This window comes from Gorilla gorilla, chromosome 12, assembly GCF_029281585.2.
Source record: "Gorilla gorilla gorilla isolate KB3781 chromosome 12, NHGRI_mGorGor1-v2.1_pri, whole genome shotgun sequence".
Taxonomy (NCBI): Eukaryota; Metazoa; Chordata; class Mammalia; order Primates; family Hominidae; genus Gorilla; species Gorilla gorilla.
Genome location: NC_073236.2, coordinates 27,058,260 through 27,077,900, shown reverse-complemented (window position 1 = coordinate 27,077,900; position 19,641 = coordinate 27,058,260).

Sequence of the window (19,641 nt, the reverse complement as noted above, 5' to 3'; positions counted from 1 at the left end):
TTCCAAACTGCTCTATCAAAAGAAAGTGTGATCTCTGCTAGTTCAGAACACACATAACAAAGAAGTTTCTGAGAATCCTTCTGTCTCGTGTTTATGGGAAGACATTTCCTTTTTCAACATAGGCCTGAATGCGCTAGAATTGTCCACTTCCAGATACTACAGAAAGAGGGTTTCAAACCTGGTCTATGGAAGGGAATGTTCAGCTCTGTGTCTTGAATGCAGATATCACAAAGTAGTTTCTGACCGTGGTCTGTCTGGATTTTAGATGAAGATATTCCCGTCTCCAACGAAATCGTTACAGCTATCCAAATATCCACTTACAGATTCTCCAAAAAGAGTGCTTCCAAACTGCTATATCAAAAGATAGGTTGAACTCTGTTAGTTGAGGACACACATCACAAAGAAGTTTCTGAAAATGCTTCTGTCTAGATTTTACATGAAGATATACCCGTTTCCAATGAAATGTTCACAGTTATCCAAATATCCACTTGCGGATTCTACAAAAAGAATGTTCCCAAACTTCTGTATCAAAAGAAAGGTTGAACTCTGTTTGTTGAGGACACTGATCACAAAGAAGTTTCTGAGAATGCTTCTGTCTAGATTTTATATGAAGATATTCCCATTTCCAACGAAATCTTCACATTTATCCAAATATCCACTTGCAGATTCTACAAAAAGTCTGTTTCCAAACTGCTCTATCAAAAGCAAGGTTGAACTCTGTTAGTTGAGGACACACATCACAAATAAGTTTCTGGGAATGCTTCTGTCTAGATTTTATATGAAGATATTCCCGTTTCGAACGAAATCTTCACAGTTATCCAAATATCCAATTGCAGATTCTACAAAAAGAGTGTTTCCAAACTGCTGTATCAAAAGAAACGTTGAACTCGGTTAGTTGAGGACACTCATCACAAAGAATTTTCTGAGAATGCTTCTGTCTAGATTTTACATGAAGATATTCCCGTTTCCAATGAAATCATTAGAGATTTCCAAATATCCACTTACAGATCCTACAAAAGGAGTGTTTCCAAACTGCTCTATCAAAAGAGAAGTTGAACTCTGTTAGGTGAGGACACACATCACAAAGAAGTTTCTGAGAATGCTTCCGTCTAGATTTTATATGAAGATATTCCCGTTTCCAACGAAATCTTCACAGTAATCCAAATATCCACTTACAGATTCTACAAAAAGAGGGTTTCCAAACTGCCCTTTAAAAAGAAAGGTTCAACTCTGTTAGTTGACGACACACATCACAAAGAGGTTTCTGAGAATCCTTCTGTCTCGTTTTTATGGGAAGAAATTTCCGTTTTCACCATAGGCCTGAAAGCGCTCGAAATGTCCACTTTCAGATACTACTGAAAGAGTGTTTCTAACGTGGTCTATGAAAGAGAATGTTCAGCTCTGTGACTTGAATGCAGATATCACAAAGTAGTTTCTGACAGTGCTTCTGTCTAGATTTTAGGTGAAGATATTCCCGTTTCCAACGAAATCTTCACAGTTATCCAAATATCCACTTACAGATTCTACAAAAAGAGTGTTTCCAACCTGCTCTATCAAAAGCAAGGTTGAACTCTGTTAGTTGAGGACACATCACAAAGAAGTTTCTGAGAATGCTTCTGTCTAGATTTTATATGAAGATATTCCCGTTTCCAACGAAATCTTCACAGTTATCCGAATATCCACTAGCAGATTCTACAAAAAGAGTGTTTCCAAACTGCGCTTTCAAAAGAAAGTTTGTACTCTGTTAGTTGAGGACACTCATCAAAAAAAAATTTCTGAGAGTGCTTCTGTCTATATTTTATGTTGAGATATTCTCGTTTCCAACGAAATCTTCACAGTTATCCAAATATCCACTTGCAGATTCTACAAAAAGAGTGTTTCCAAATGGCTGTATCAAAAGAAAGGGTGAATTCTGTTAGTTGAAGACACTCATCACAAAGAAGTTTCTGAGAATGCTTCTGTCTATATTTTATATGAAGATATTCCCGTTTCCAACGAAATCATTAGAGATTTCAAATATCCACTTACAGATTCTACAAAAGGAGTGTTTCCAAACTGCTCTCTCAAAAGAGAGGTTGAAATCTGTTGGTTGAGGACACGCATCACAAAGAAGTTTCTGAGAATGCTTCTGTCTAGATTTTATATGAAGATATTCCCGTTTCCAACGAAATCTTCACAGTTATCGAAACATCCAATTGCAGATTCTACAAAAAGAGGGTTTCCAAACTGCTCTACCAAAAGAAAGTTTGTACTCTGTTAGTTGAGGACACACATCCCAAATAAGTTTCTGAGAATCCTTCTGTCTCGTTTTAATGGGAAGATATTTCCGTTTTCACCATAGGCCTGAATGCGCTCAAAATGTCCACTTCCAGATAATACAGAAAGAGTGTTTCTAACCTGGTCTATGAAGGGGAATGTTCAGCTCTGTGACTTGAATGCAGATATCACAAAGTAGTTTCTAACAGTGCTTCTGTCTAGATTTTAGATGAAGATATTCCCGTTTCCAATGAAATCGTTAGAGCTCTCCAAATATCCACTTACAGATTCTACAAAAAGAGTGTTTCCAAACTGCTGTATCAAAAGAAAGGTTGAACTCTGTTGGTGGATGACACTCATCACAAAGAAGTTTCTGAGAATGCTTCTGTCTGGATTTTATATGAAGATATTCCAGTTTCCAACGAAATCGCTAGAGGTTTCCAAATATCCACTTAGAGATTCTACAAAAAGAGTGTTTCCAAACTGGGCTTTCAAAAGAAAGGTTGAACTCTGTCAGTTGAGGACACACATCACAAAGAACTTTCTGAGAATGCTTCTGTCAAGATTTTATATGAAGATATTCCCGTTTCCAACGAAATCTTCTCAGTTATCCCAATATCCACATGCAGATTCTACGAAAAGAGGGTTTCCAAACTGCTCTATCAAAAGAAAGGTTGTACTCCGTTAGTTGAGGACACACATCCCAAATACGTTTCTGAGAATCCTTCTGTGTCCTTTTTATGGGAAGATATTTCCGTTTTCACCTTAGGCCTGAATGCGCTCGAATTGTCCACTTCCAGATACTACAGAAAGAGTGTTTCTAACCTGGTCTATGAAAGAGAATGTTCAGCCCTGTGACTTGAATGCAGATATCTCAAAGTAGTTTCTAACAGTGCTTCTGTCTAGATTTTAGATGAAGATATTCCCGTTTCCAATGAAATCGTAAGAGCTCTCCAAATATCCACTTGCAGATTCTACAAAAAGAGTGTTTCCAAACTGCTGTATCAAAAGAAAGGTTGGAACTCTGTTGGTGGATGACACTCATCACAAAGAAGTTTCTGAGAATGCTTCTGTCTGGATTTTATATGAAGATATTCTCGTTTCCAACGAAATCTTCACAGTTATCCTAATATCCACTTGCAGATTCCACAAAAAGAGTGTTTCCAAACTGCTATATCTAAAGAAAGTGTGAACTCTGTTAGTTGATGACAGTCATCAGAAAGAAGTTTCTGAAAATGCTTCTGTCTAGATTTTATATGAAGATATTCCCGTTTCCAACGAAATCATTAGAGGTTTCCAAATATCCACTTACAGATTCTACGAAAAGAGTGTTTCCAAACTGCGCTTTCAAAACAAAGGTTGAACTCTGTTAGTTGAGGACACACATCACAAAGAAGTTTCTGAGAATGCTTCTGTCTAGATTTTATATGAAGATATTCCCGTTTCCAACGAAATCTTCACAGTTATACAAATATCCACTTGCAGATCCAACAAAAAGAGTGTTTCCATACTGCTCTATCAAAAGAAAAGTTCAACTCCGTTAGTTGAGGACACACATCCCAAATAACTTTCTGAGAATCCTTCTCTCTCGTTTTTGTGGGAAGATATTTCCGTTTTCACCATTGCTTGAATGCGCTAGAAATGTCCGCTTCCAGATACTACAGAAAGAGTGTTTCAAACCAGGTCCATGAAAGGGAAAGTTCAGCTCTGTGACGTGAATGCAGATATCACAAAGTAGTTTCTGACAGTGCTTCTTTCTAGATTTTAGATGAAGATATTCCCGTTTCCAATGAAATCATTAGAGCTTTCCAAATATCCACTTGCAGATTCTACAAAAAGAGTGTTTCCAAACTGCTGTATCAAAGGAAAGGTTGAACTCTGTTGGTTAATGACACTCATCAGAAAGAAGTTTCTGAGAATGCTTCTGTCTATATTTTATATGAAGATATTCCCGTTTCCAACGAAATCATTAGAGATTTCAAATATCCACTTACAGATTCTACAAAAGGTGTGTTTCCAAACTGCTCTCTCAAAAGAGAGGTTGAATTCCGTTGGTTGAGGACACACATCACAAAGAAGTTTCTGAGAATGCTTCTGTCTAGATTTTATATGAAGATATTCCCGTTTCCAGCGAAATCTTCACAGTTATCGAAACATCCACTTGCAGATTCTACAAAAAGAGGGTTTCCAAACTGCTCTACCAAAAGAAACTTTGTACTCTGTTAGTTGAGGACACACATCCCAAATAAGTTTCTGAGAATCCTTCTGTCTCGTTTTTATGGGAAGATATTTCCGTTTTCACCATAGGCCTGAATGCGCTCAAAATGTCCACATCCAGATATTACAGAAAGAGTGTTTCTAACCTGGTCTATGAAGGGGAATGTTCAGCTCTGTGACTTGAATGCAGATATCACAAAGTAGTTTCTAACAGTGCTTCTGTCTAGATTTTAGATGAAGATATTCCCGTTTCCAATGAAATCGTTAGAGCTCTCCAAATATCCACTTGCAGATTCTACAAAAAGAGTGTTTCCAAACTGCTGTATCAAAAGAAAGGTTGAACTCTGTTGGTGGATGACACTCATCACAAAGAAGTTTCTGAGAATGCTTCTGTCTGGATTTTATATGAAGATATTCCCGTTTCCAACGAAATCATTAGAGGTTTCCAAATATCCACTTACAGATTCTACAAAAAGAGTGTTTCCAAACTGGGGTTTCAAAAGAAAGGTTGAACTCTGTTAGTTGAGGACACACATCACAAAGAACTTTCTGAGAATGCTTCTGTCTAGATTTTATATGAAGATATTCCCGTTTCCAACGAAATCTTCACAGTTATCCCAATATCCACATGCAGATTCCGCGAAAAGACGGTTTCCAAACTTCTCTATCAAAAGAAAGATTGTACTCCGTTAGTTGAGGACACACATCCCAAATACGTTTCTGAGAATCCTTCTGCCTCCTTTTTATGGGAAGATATTCGCGTTTTCACCTTAGGCCTGAATGTGCTCGAAGTGTCCACTTCCAGATACTACAGAAAGAGTGTTTCTAACCTGGTCTATGAAAGAGAATGTTCAGCTCTGTGACTTGAATGCAGATATCTCAAAGTAGTTTCTGACAGTGCTTCTGTCTAGATTTTAGATGAAGGTATTCCCGTTTCCAACGAATTCGTTAGATCTATCCAAATATCCACTTACAGATTCTGGAAAAAGAGTGTTTCCAAACCGCTCTACCAAAAGAGTAGTTGAACTCTGGTAGTTGAGGACACACATCACAAAGAAGCTTCTGAGAATGCTTCTGTCTGGATTTTATATGAAGATATTCTCGTTTCCAATGAAATCTTCACAGTTATCCAAATATCAACCTGCAGATTCTACAAAAAGAGTGTATCCAAACTACTATATCTAAAGAAAGTGTGAACTCTGTTAGTTGATGACAGTCACCAGAAAGAAGTTTCTGAGAATGCTTCTGTCTAGATTTTATATGAAGATATTCCCGTTTCCAACGAAATCATTAGAGGTTTCCAAATATCCACTTACAGATTCTACAAAAAGAGTGTTTCCAAACTGCGCTTTCAAAAGAAAAGTTGAACTCTGTTAGTTGAGGACACACATCCCAAAGAAGTTTCTGAGAATCCTTCTGTCTCGTTTTTATGGGAAGATATTTCCGTTTTCACCATAGGCCTGAATGCGCTCAAAATGTCAACTTCCAGATACTACAGAAAGAGTGTTTCTAACCTGGTCTATGAATGGGAATGTTCAGCTCTGTGACTTGAATGCAGATATCACAAAGTAGTTTCTGACAGTGCTTCTCTCTAGATATTAGATGAAGATATTCCCGTTTCCAACGAAATCGTTTGAGCTATCCAAATATCCACTTGCAGATTCTACAAAAAGATTGTTTCCAAACTGCTGTATCAAAAGAAAGGTTGAACTCTGTTGGTTGATGACACTCATCACAAAGAAGTTTCTGAGAATGCTTCTGTCTAGATTTTATATGAAGATATTCCCGTTTCCAACGAAATCATTAGAGGTTTCCAAATATCCACTTAGAGATTCTACAAAAAGAGTGTTTCCAAACTGCGTTTTCAAAATAAAGGCTGACTCTGTTAGTTGAGGACACACATCAGAAAGAGGTGTCTGAGAATGGTTCTGTCTAGATTTTATATGAAGATATTCCCGTTTCCAACGAAATCTTCACAGTTATCCCAATATCCACATGCAGATTCTACGAAAAGAGGGTTTCCAAAGTGCACTATCAAAAGAAACGTTGTACTCCGTTAGTTGAGGACACACATCCCAAATACGTTTCTGAGAATCCTTCTGTCTCGTTTTTATTGGAAGATATTTCCGTTTTCAACTTAGGCCTGAATGCCCTCGAAGTGTCCACTTCCCGATACTACAGAAAGAGTGTTTCTAACCTGGTCTATGAAAGAGAATGTTCAGCTCTGTGACTTGAATGCGGATATCACAAAGTAGTTTCTGACAGTGCTTCTGTCTAGATTTTAGATGAAGATATTCCCGTTTCCGACGAAATCGTTAGAGCTATCCAAATATCCACCGGCAGATTCTGCAAAAAGAGTGTTTCCAAACTGCTGTATCAAAAGCAAGGTTGAACTCTGTTAGTTGAGGACACACATCACAAAGAAGTTTCCGAGAATGCTTCTGTCTAGATTTTATATGAAGATATTCCCGTTTCCAATGAAATCTTCAAAGTTGTCCAAATATCCACTTGCAGATTCTACAAAAAGAGTGTTTCCAAACTTCTATATCAAAAGAAAGGTTGAACCCCGTTAGTTGATGACAATCATCAGAAAGAAGTTTCTGGGAATACTTCTGTCTAGATTTTATATGAAGATATTCCTGTTTCCAACGAAATCATTAGAGGTTTCCAAATATCCACTTACAGATTCTACCAAAAGAGCGTTTCCAAACTGCTCTATCAAAAGAAAGTGTGATCTCTGCTAGTTCAGGACACACATAACAAAGAAGTTTCTGAGAATCCTTCTGTCTCGTGTTTATGGGAAGATATTTCCTTTTTCAACATAGGCCTGAATGCGCTAGAATTGTCCACTTCCAGATACTACAGAAAGAGGGTTTCAAACCTGGTCTATGGAAGGGAATGTTCAGCTCTGTGTCTTGAATGCAGATATCACAAAGTAGTTTCTGACCGTGGTCTGTCTGGATTTTAAATGAAGATATTCCCGTCTCCAACGAAATCGTTACAGCTATCCAAATATCCACTTACAGATTCTCCAAAAAGAGTGCTTCCAAACTGCTAAATCAAAAGATAGGTTGAACTCTGTTAGTTGAGGACACACATCACAAAGAAGTTTCTGAGAATGCTTCTGTCTAGATTTTACATGAAGATATACCCGTTTCCAATGAAATGTTCACAGTTATCCAAATATCCACTTGCGGATTCTACAAAAAGAATGTTCCCAAACTTCTGTATCAAAAGAAAGGTTGAACTCTGTTTGTTGAGGACACTGATCACAAAGAAGTTTCTGAGAATGCTTCTGTCTGGATTTTATATGAAGATATTCTCGTTTCCAACGAAATCTTCACAGTTATCCAAATATCCACTTGCAGATTCCACAAAAAGAGTGTTTCCAAACTACTATATCTAAAGAAAGTGTGAACTCTGTTAGTTGATGACAGTCATCAGAAAGAAGTTTCTGAAAATGCTTCTGTCTAGATTTTATATGAAGATATTCCCGTTTCCAACGAAATCATTAGAGGTTTCCAAATATCCACTTACAGATTCTACGAAAACAGTGTTTCCAAACTGCGCTTTCAAAACAAATGTTGAACTCTGTTAGTTGAGGACACACATCACAAAGAAGTTTCTGAGAATCCTTCTGTCTCGTTTTTATGGGAAGATATTTCCGTTTTCACCATAGGCCTGAATGCGCTCTAAATGTCCACTTCCAGATACTACTGAAAGAGTGCTTCTGACCTGGTCTATGAATGGGAATGTTCAGCTCTGTGACTTGAATGCAGATATCACAAAGTAGTTTCTGACAGTGCTTCTGTCTAGATATTAGATGAAGATATTCCCGTTTCCAACGAAATCGTTTGAGCTATCCAAATATCCACTTGCAGATTCTACAAAAAGAGTGTTTCCAAATTGCTGTATCAAAAGAAAGGTTGAACTCTGTTGGTTGATGACACTCATCACAAAGAAGTTTCTGAGAATGCTTCTGTGTAGATTTTATATGAAGATATTCCCGTTTCCAACGAAATCATTAGAGGTTTCCAAATATCCACTTAGAGATTCTACAAAAAGAGTGTTTCCAAACTGCGTTTTCAAAATAAAGGGTGACTCTGTTAGTTGAGGACACACATCAGAAAGAGGTTCCTGAGAATGGTTCTGTCTAGATTTTATATGAAGATATTCCCGTTTCCAATGAAATCTTCACAGTTATCCCAATATCCACATGCAGATTCTACGAAAAGAGATTTTCCAAACTGCACTATCAAAAGAAACGTTGTACTCCATTAGTTGAGGACACACATCCCAAATACGTTTCTGAGAATCCTTCTGTCTCGTTTTTATTGGAAGATATTTCCATTTTCAACTTAGGCCTGAATGCCCTCGAAGTGTCCACTTCCCGATACTACAGAAAGAGTGTTTCTAGCCTGGTCTATGAAAGAGAATGTTCAGCTCTGTGACTTGAATGCAGATATCACAAAGTAGTTTCTGACAGTGCTTCTGTCTAGATTTTAGATGAAGATATTCCCGTTTCCGACAAAATCGTTGTAGCTATCCAAATATCCACTGGCAGATTCTGCAAAAAGTGTGTTTCCAAACTTGTATATCAAAAGAAAGGTTGAACCCCGTTAGTTGATGACAGTCATCAGAAAGAAGTTTCTGAGAATACTTCTGTCTAGATTTTATATGAAGATATTCCTGTTTCCAACGAAATCATTAGAGGTTTCCAAATATCCACTTACAGATTCTACCAAAAGAGCGTTTCCAAACTGCTCTATCAAAAGAAAGTGTGAACTCTGCTAGTTCAGGACACACATAACAAAGAAGTTTCTGAGAATCCTTCTGTCTCGTTTTTATGGGAAGATATTACCTTTTTTAACATAGGCCTGAATGCGCTAGAATTGTCCACTTCCAGATAGTACAGAAAGAGGGTTTCAAACCTGGTCTATGGAAGGGAATGTTCAGCTCTGTGTCTTGAATGCAGATATCACAAAGTAGTTTCTGACAGTGCTTCTGTCTGGATTTTAGATGAAGATATTCCCGTCTCCAACGAAATCGTTACAGCTATCCAAATATCCACTTACAGATTCTCCAAAAAGAGTGCTTCCAAACTGCTCTATCAAAAGTTAGGTTGAACTCTGTTACTTGAGGACACACATCACAAAGAAGTTTCTGAGAATGCTTCTGTCTAGATTTTACATGAAGATATACCCGTTTCCAACGAAATGTTCACAGTTATCCAAATATCCACTTGCGGATTCTACAAAAAGACTGTTCCCAAACTGCTCTATCATAAGAAAGGTTGAACTCTGTTATTTGAGGACACACATCACAAAGAAGTTTCTGAGAATGCTTCTGTCTAGATTTTATATGAAGATATTCCCGTTTCCAATGAAATCTTCACAGTTATTTAAATATCCACTTGCAGATCCTACAAAAAGAGTGTTTCCATACTGCTCTATCAAAAGAAAAGTTCAATTCTGTTAGTTGAGGACACACATCCCAAATAACTTTCTGAGAATGCTTCTCTCTCGTTTTTGTGGGAAGATATTTCCGTTTTCACCATTGCCCTGAATGCGCTCGAAATGTCCGCTTCCAGATACTACAGAAAGAGTGTTTCTAACCTGGTCTATGAAAGAGAATGTTCAGCCCTGTGACTTGAATGCAGATATCACAAAGTAGTTTCTAACAGTGCTTCTGTCTAGATTTTAGATGAAGATATTCCCGTTTCCAATGAAATCGTAAGAGCTCTCCAAATATCCACTTGCATATTCTACAAAAAGAGTGTTTCCAAACTGCTGTATCAAAAGAAAGGTTGAACTCTGTTGGTGGATGACACTCATCACAAAGAAGTTTCTGAGAATGCTTCTGTCTGGATTTTATATGAAGATATTCTCGTTTCCAACGAAATCTTCACAGTTATCCAAATACCTACTTGCAGATTCTACAAAAAGAGTGTTTCCAAACTACTATATCTAAAGAAAGTGTGAACTCTGTTAGTTGATGACAGTCATCAGAAAGAAGTTTCTGAGAATGCTTCTGTCTAGATTTTATATGAAGATATTTCCGTTTCCAACGAAATCATTAGAGGTTTCCAAATATCCACTTACAGATTCTACAAAAAGAGTGTTTCCAAACTGCGCTTTCAAAACAAAGGTTGAACTCTGTTAGTTGAGGACACACATCACAAAGAAGTTTCTGAGAATCCTTCTGTCTCGTTTTTATGGGAAGATATTTCCGTTTTCACCAAAGGCCTGAATGCGCTCAAAATGTCCACTTCCAGATACTACTGAAAGAGTGTTTCTAACCTGGTCTATGAATGGGAATGTTCAGCTCTGTGACTTGAATGCAGATATCACAAAGTAGTTTCTGACAGTGCTTCTGTCTAGATATTAGATGAAGATATTCCCGTTTCCAACGAAATCGTTTGAGCTATCCAAATATCCACTTGCAGATTCTACAAAAAGAGTGTTTCCAAATTGCTGTATCAAAAGAAAGGTTGAACTCTGTTTTTTGATGACACTCATCACTAAGAAGTTTCTGAGAATGCTTCTGTCTAGGTTTTATATGAAGATATCCCCGTTTCCAATGAAATCAATAGAGGTTTCCAAATATCCACTTACAGATTCTACAAAAAGAGTGTTTCCAAACTGCGTTTTCAAAATAAAGGGTGACTCTGTTAGTTGAGGACACACATCAGAAAGAGGTTCCTGAGAATGGTTCTGTCTAGATTTTATATGAAGATATTCCCGTTTCCAATGAAATCTTCACAGTTATCCCAATATCCACATGCAGATTCTACGAAAAGAGATTTTCCAAACTGCACTATCAAAAGAAACGTTGTACTCCGTTAGTTGAGGACACACATCCCAAATACGTTTCTGAGAATCCTTCTGTCTCGTTTTTATTGGAAGATATTTCCATTTTCAACTTAGGCCTGAATGCCCTCGAAGTGTCCACTTCCCGATACTACAGAAAGAGTGTTTCTAACCTGGTCTATGAAAGAGTATGTTCAGCTCTGTGACTTGAATGCAGATATCACAAAGTAGTTTCTGACAGTGCTTCTGTCCAGATTTTAGATGAAGATATTCCCGTTTCCGACAAAATCGTTGTAGCTATCCAAATATCCACTGGCAGATTCTGCAAAAAGTGTGTTTCCAAACTTGTATATCAAAAGAAAGGTTGAACCCCGTTAGTTGATGACAGTCATCAGAAAGAAGTTTCTGAGAATACTTCTGTCTAGATTTTATATGAAGATATTCCTGTTTCCAACGAAATCATTAGAGGTTTCCAAATATCCACTTACAGATTCTACCAAAAGAGCGTTTCCAAACTGCTCTATCAAAATAAAGTGTGAACTCTGCTAGTTCAGGACACACATAACAAAGAAGTTTCTGAGAATCCTTCTGCCTCGTGTTTATGGGAAGATATTACCTTTTTCAACACAGGCCTGAATGCGCTAGAATTGTCCACTTCCAGATAGTACAGAAAGAGGGTTTCAAACCTGGTCTATGGAAGGAAATGTTCAGCTCTGTGTCTTGAATGCAGATATCACAAAGTAGTTTCTGACAGTGCTTCTGTCTGGATTTTAGATGAAGATATTCCCGTCTCCAACGAAATCGTTACAGCTATCCAAATATCCACTTACAGATTCTCCAAAAAGAGTGCTTCCAAACTGCTCTCTCAAAAGTTAGGTTGAACTCTGTTACTTGAGGACACACATCACAAAGAAGTTTCTGAGAATGCTTCTGTCTAGATTTTACATGAAGATATACCCGTTTCCAATGAAATGTTCACAGTTATCCAAATATCCACTTGCGGATTCTACAAAAAGAATGTTCCCAAACTTCTGTGTCAAAAGAAAGGTTGAACTCTGTTTGTTGAGGACACTGATCACAAAGAAGTTTCTGAGAATGCTTCTGTCTAGATTTTCTATGAAGATATTCCCATTTCCAACGAAATCTTCACATTTATCCAAATATCCACTTGCAGATTCTACAAAAAGACTGTTTCCAAACTGCTCTATCAAAAGCAAGGTTGAACTCTGTTAGTTGAGGACACTCATCACAAAGAAGTTTCTGGGAATGCTTCTGTCTAGATTTTATATTAAGATATTCCCGTTTCCAACGAAATCTTCACAGTTATCCAAATATCCACTTGCAGATTCTACAAAAAGAGTGTTTCCAAACTGCTGTATCAAAAGAAACGTTGAACTCCGTTAGTTGAGGACACTCATCAGAAAGAAGTTTCTGAGAATGCTTCTGTCTAGATTTTACATGATGATATTCCCGTTTCCAATGAAATCATTAGAGATTTCCAAGTATCCAAGTACAGATTCTACAAAAGGAGTGTTTCCAAACTGCTCTATCAAAAGAGAAGTTGAACTCTGTTAGTTGAGGACACACTTCACAAAGAAGTTTCTGAGAATGCTTCTGTCTAGATTTTATATGAAGATATTCCCGTTTCCAACGATATCTTCACAGTTATCCAAATATCCACTTGCAGATTCTACAAAAAGAGGGTTTCCAAACTGCTCTATAAAAAGAAAGGTTGCACTCTGTTAGTTGAGGACACACATCCCAAATAAGTTCCTGAGAATCCTTCTGTCTCGTTTTTATGAGAAGATATTTCCGTTTCCACCATAGGCCTGAATGCGCTCGAAATGTCCTCTTCCAGATACTACAGTAAGAGTGTTTCTAACCTGGTCTATGAAAGGGAATGTTCAGCTCTGTGACTTGAGTGCAGATATCACAAATTAGTTTCTGACAGTGGTTCTGTCTAGATTTTAGATGAAGATACTCCCGTTTCTAACGAAATCGTTAGAGCTATCCAAATGTCCACTTACAGATTCTTCAAAAAGAGTGTTTCCAAACTGCTCTATCAAAAGCAAGGTTGAACTCTGTTAGTTGAGGACACACATCACAAACAAGTTTCTTATAATGCTTCTGTCTAGATTTTATACGAAGATATTCCCGTTTCTAAAGAAATCTTCACAGTTATCCAAATATCCGCTTGAATATTCTACAAAAAGAATGTTCCCAAACTGCTGTATCAAAAGAAAGGTTGAACTCTGTTTGTTGATGACACTCATCAGTAAGAAGTTTCTGAGAATGCTTCTGTCTAGGTTTTATATGAAGATATCCCCTTTTCCAATGAAATCATTAGAGGTTTCCAAATATCCACTTACAGATTCTACAAAAAGGGTGTTTCCAAACTGCTGCATCAAAAGAAAGTTTGAGCTCTGTTAGTTGAGGACGCACATCACAAACAAGTTTCTGAGAATGCTTCTGTCTAGATTTTACATGAAGATATACCCGTTTCCAACAAAATCTTCACAGTTATCCAAATATCCACTTGCAGATTCTACAAAAAGACTGTTTCCAAACTGCTCTATCATAAGAAAGGTTGAACTCTGTTATTTGAGGACACACATCACAAAGAAGTTTCTGAGAATGCTTCTGTCTAGATTTTATATGAAGATATTCCCGTTTCCAATGAAATCTTCACAGTTATTTAAATATCCACTTGCAGATCCTACAAAAAGAGTGTTTCCATACTGCTCTATCAAAAGAAAAGTTCAATTCTGTTAGTTGAGGACACACATCCCAAATAACTTTCTGAGAATCCTTCTCTCTCGTTTTTGTGGGAAGATATTTCCGTTTTCACCATTGCCCTGAATGCGCTCGAAATGTCCGCTTCCAGATACTACAGAAAGAGTGTTTCTAACCAGGTCTATGAAAGGGAAAGTTCAGCTCTGTGACGTGAATGCAGATATCACAATGTAGTTTCTGACAGTGCTTCTTTCTACATTTTAGGTGAAGATATTCCCGTTTCCAATGAAATCATTAGAGCTTTCCAAATATCCACTTACAGATTATACAAAAGGAGTGTTTCCAAACTGCTGTATCAAAAGAAAGGTTGAACTCTGTTAGTTGATGACACTCATCAGAAAGAAGTTTCTCAGAATGCTTCTGTCTATATTTTATATGAAGATATTCCCGTTTCCAACGAAATCATTAGAGGTTTCCAGATATCCACTAACAGATTCTACTAAAAGAGTGTTTCCAAACTGCGCTTTCAAAAGAAAGGTTGAACTCTGTGAGTTGAGGACACTCATCAAAAAAAAATTTCTGAGAATGTTTCTGTCTAGATTTTATGTTGAGATATTCCCGTTTCCAACGAAATCTTCACAGTTATCCAAATATCCACTTGCAGATTCTACAAAAAGAGTGTTTCCAAATGGCTGTATCAAAAGAAAGGGTGAATTCTGTTAGTTGAAGACACTCATCACAAAGAAGTTTCTGAGAATGCTTCTGTCTATATTTTATATGAAGATATTCCCGTTTCCAACGAAATCATTAGAGATTTCAAATATCCACTTACAGATCCTACAAAAGGTGTGTTTCCAAACTGCTCTCTCAAAAGAGAGGTTGAACTCTGTTGGTTGAGGACACGCATCACAAAGAAGTTTCTGAGAATGCTTCTGTCTAGATTTTATATGAAGATATTCCCGTTTCCAACGAAATCTTCACAGTTATCGAAACATCCACTTGCAGATTCTACAAAAAGAGGGTTTCCAAACTGCTGTACCAAAAGAAAGTTTGTACTCTGTTAGTTGAGGACACACATCCCAAATAAGTTTCTTTTTTCTTTTTTTTTTTTTGCAACCTATGCCTCCGGGTTTCAAGCGATTCTTCTACCTCAGCCTCCCAAGTAGCTGGGATTACAGACCCCTGTAATGCCACCACGCCCAGCTAATTTTTGTATTTTTAGAAGAGATGGGGTTTCACCATGTTGGCCAGGCTGGTCTAGAACTCCTGACCTCAAATGATCTGCCTGCTTTGGCCTCCTGAAGTGCTGGGATTACAGGCATGAGCCACCGCACCCAGTCAGGAATAAGATTTTAAAACCTGCCACCTTCCAGAAAATACCGGAGCCAGGTTCGATTTAACAAAGGGCATACACAGAAAGGTGAACAAAATCAGAATAGAAGAGTTCAGGAATGAAAAGGAATTGGGAAATCTGCCGGCCCAGATGTCAACAATACACTCTAAATGGAAAGTGAGGTGTGGGAGGGACTTTGGGAATAAATAAAATCCGAACACTTTTTAAAAATTATTTATTTATTTTTACTATTTTTATTTTTTGGAGACAGAGTCTTGCTTTGTCGCCCAGGCTGGAGTGCAGTGGCATGATCTCGACTGACTACAACCTCCGCCTCCTGGGTTCAAGAAATTCTTGTGCCTCAGCCACCTGAGTAGCTGGGATTTTACAGGTGTGCACCACTACACCTGGCTAATTTTCGTATTTTTAGTAGAGATGGGGTTTCACCGTATTGGCCAGGGTGGTCTCAAACTCCTGGCCTCAAGCAGTCTTCCCACCTCGGCTTCCCAAAGTCCTGGGATTACAAGCATGGAATTTATGGATCCAGATAAAGGAGATAGGGGAATGGAAAGGTTGCAAGGTGGGGTCGTGGAAATAATTGAGGAAATTCACCAGGGAGTGGGACCCTTAAAAGTGCAGAGAGGAGGGTTAAAACAGGTCAAAGAGCAGTTACTCCTTTTGAAGAAAAAGAGTGCTAAGAGGGATGGCAGAGGGAACACATTTTAAGAACAGTACAGTAGAGAATCTTCCATTCCGAGAGGAGGCAGGTAGGAGAGTGGGGTGAGCTTGAAAAAATAGAGGCTAAATATGTACTGTGTAGAGTAGGAAAGAAAAAAAGCTACAGGTGAGTACAGAGCTGCACCAGGAGAGGGTTTTTCCTAGCCAAGATTAGTTGCCTTTGCAGTGGACCCATTAAGCCCAAATAAGCAAACCTAGCTACATTCATCACAGAATTGGAAAAAACTACTTTAAAGTTCATATGGAACCAAAAAAGAGCCCACATCGCCAAGTCAATCCTAAGCCAAAAGAACAAAGCTGGAGGCATCACACTACCTGACTTCAAACTATACTACAAGGCTACAGTAACCAAAACAGCATGGTACTGGTACCAAAACAGAGATATAGATCAATGGAACAGAACAGAGCCCTCAGAAATAACGCCGCATACCTACAACTATCTGATCTTTGACAAACCTGAGAAAAACAAGCAATGGGGAAAGGATTCCCTATTTAATAAATGGTGCTGGGAAAACTGGCTAGCCATATGTAGAAAGCTGAAACTGGATCCCTTCCTTACACCTTATACAAAAATCAATTCAAGATGGATTAAAGATTTAAACGTTAGACCTAAAAGCATAAAAACCCTAGAAGAAAACCTAGGCATTACCATTCAGGACATAGGCGTGGGCAAGGACTTCATGTCCAAAACACCAAAAGCAATGGCAACAAAAGACAAAATTGACAAATGGGATCTAATTAAACTAAAGAGCTTCTGCACAGCAAAAGAAACTACCATCAGAGTGAACAGCCAACCTACAACATGGGAGAAAATTTTCGCAACCTACTCATCTGACAAAGGGCTAATATCCAGAATCTACAATGAACTCAAACAAATTTACAAGAAAAAAACAAACAACCCCATCAAAAAGTGGGCGAAGGACATGAACAGACACTTCACAAAAGAAGACATTTATGCAGCCAAAAAACACATGAAAAAATGCTCATCATCACTGGCCATCAGAGAAATGCAAATCAAAACCACTATGAGATACCATCTCACACCAGTTAGAATGGCAATCATTAAAAAGTCAGGAAACAACAGGTGCTGGAGAGGATGTGGAGAAATAGGAACACTTTTACACTGTTGGTGGAACTGTAAACTAGTTCAACCATTGTGGAAGTCGGTGTGGCGATTCCTCAGGGATCTAGAACTAGAAATACCATTTGACCCAGCCATCCCATTACTGGGTATATACCCAAAGGACTATAAATCATGCTGCTATAAAGACACATGCACACGTATGTTTATTGCGGCATTATTCACAATAGCAAAGACTTGGAACCAACCCAAATGTCCAACAATGATAGACTGGATTAAGAAAATGTGGCACATATACACCATGGAATACTACGCAGCCATAAAAAATGATGAGTTCATGTCCTTTGTAGGGACATGGATGAAACTGGAAACCATCATTCTCAGTAAACTATCGCAAGAACAAAAAACCAAACGCCGCATATTCTCACTCATAGGTGGGAATTGAACAATGAGATCACATGGACACAGGAAGGGGAATATCACACTCTGGGGACTGTTGTGGGTTGGGGGGAGGGGGGAGGGATAGCATTGGCAGATATACCTAATGCTAGATGACGAGTTAGTGTGTGCAGCACACCAGAATGGCACATGTATACATATGTAACTAACCTGCACAATGTGCACATGTACCCTAAAACTTAAAGTATAATAAAAAAAAATTAAAAAAAAAAAAAAGAAACAAACACAATAATCTTTCCAGCCCAAATAAGTTTCTGAGAATCCTTCTGTCTCGTTTTTATGGGAAGATATTTCCGTTTTCACCATAGGCCTGAATGCGCTCAAAATGTCCACTTCCAGATAATACAGAAAGAGTGTTTCTAACCTGGTCTATGAAGGGGAATGTTCAGCTCCGTGACTTGAATGCAGATATCACAAAGTAGTTTCTAACAGTGCTTCTCTCTAGATTTTAGACGAAGATATTCCCGTTTCCAATGAAATCGTTAGAGCTCTCCAAATATCCACTTGCAGATTCTACAAAAAGAGTGTTTCCAAACTGCTGTATCAAAAGAAAGGTTGAACTCTGTTGGTGGATGACACTCATCACAAAGAAGTTTCTGAGAATGCTTCTGTCTGGATTTTATATGAAGATATTCCCGTTTCCAACGAAATCATTAGAGGTTTCCAAATATCCACTTACAGATTCTACAAAAAGAGTGTTTCCAAACTGGGCTTCAAAAGAAAGGTTGAACTCTGTTAGTTGAGGACACACATCACAAAGAACTTTCTGAGAATGCTTCTGTCTAGATTTTATATGAAGATATTCCCGTTTCCAACGAAATCTTCACAGTTATCCCAATATCCACATGCAGATTCCACGAAAAGAGGGTTTCCAAACTGCTCTATCAAAAGAAAGGTTGTACTCCGTTAGTGGAGGACACACATCCCAAATACGTTTCTGAGAATCCTTCTGTCTCCTTTTTATGGGAAGATATTTCCGTTTTCACCTTAGGCCTGAATGCGCTCGAATTGTCCACTTCCAGATACTACAGAAAGAGTGTTTCTAACCTGGTCTATGAAAGAGAATGTTCAGCCCTGTGACTTGAATGCAGATATCACAAAGTAGTTTCTAACAGTGCTTCTGTCTAGATTTTAGATGAAGATATTCCCGTTTCCAATGAAATCGTAAGAGCTCTCCAAATATCCACTTGCATATTCTACAAAAAGAGTGTTTCCAAACTGCTGTATCAAAAGAAAGGTTGAACTCTGTTGGTGGATGACACTCATCACAAAGAAGTTTCTGAGAATGCTTCTGTCTGGATTTTATATGAAGATATTCTCGTTTCCAACGAAATCTTCACAGTTATCCAAATACCTACTTGCAGATTCTACAAAAAGAGTGTTTCCAAACTACTATATCTAAAGAAAGTGTGAACTCTGTTAGTTGATGACAGTCATCAGAAAGAAGTTTCTGAGAATGCTTCTGTCTAGATTTTATATGAAGATATTTCCGTTTCCAACGAAATCATTAGAGGTTTCCAAATATCCACTTACAGATTCTACAAAAAGAGTGTTTCCAAACTGCGCTTTCAAAACAAAGGTTGAACTCTGTTAGTTGAGGACACACATCACAAAGAAGTTTCTGAGAATCCTTCTGTCTCGTTTTTAAGGGAAGATATTTCCGTTTTCACCATAGGCCTGAATGCGCTCAAAATGTCCACTTCCAGATACTACAGAAAGAGTGTTTCTAACCTGGTCTATGAATGGGAATGTTCAGCTCTGTGACTTGAATGCAGATATCACAAAGTAGTTTCTGACAGTGCTTCTGTCTAGATATTAGATGAAGATATTCCCGTTTCCAACGAAATCTTCACAGTTATCCAAATATCCACTTGCAGATTCTACAAAAAGAGGGTTTCCAAACTGCGCTTTCAAAAGAAAGGTTGAACTCTGTTAGTTGAGGACACACATCCCAAATAAGTTTCTGAGAATCCTTCTGTCTCGTTTTTATGGGAAGATATTACCGTTTTCACCAT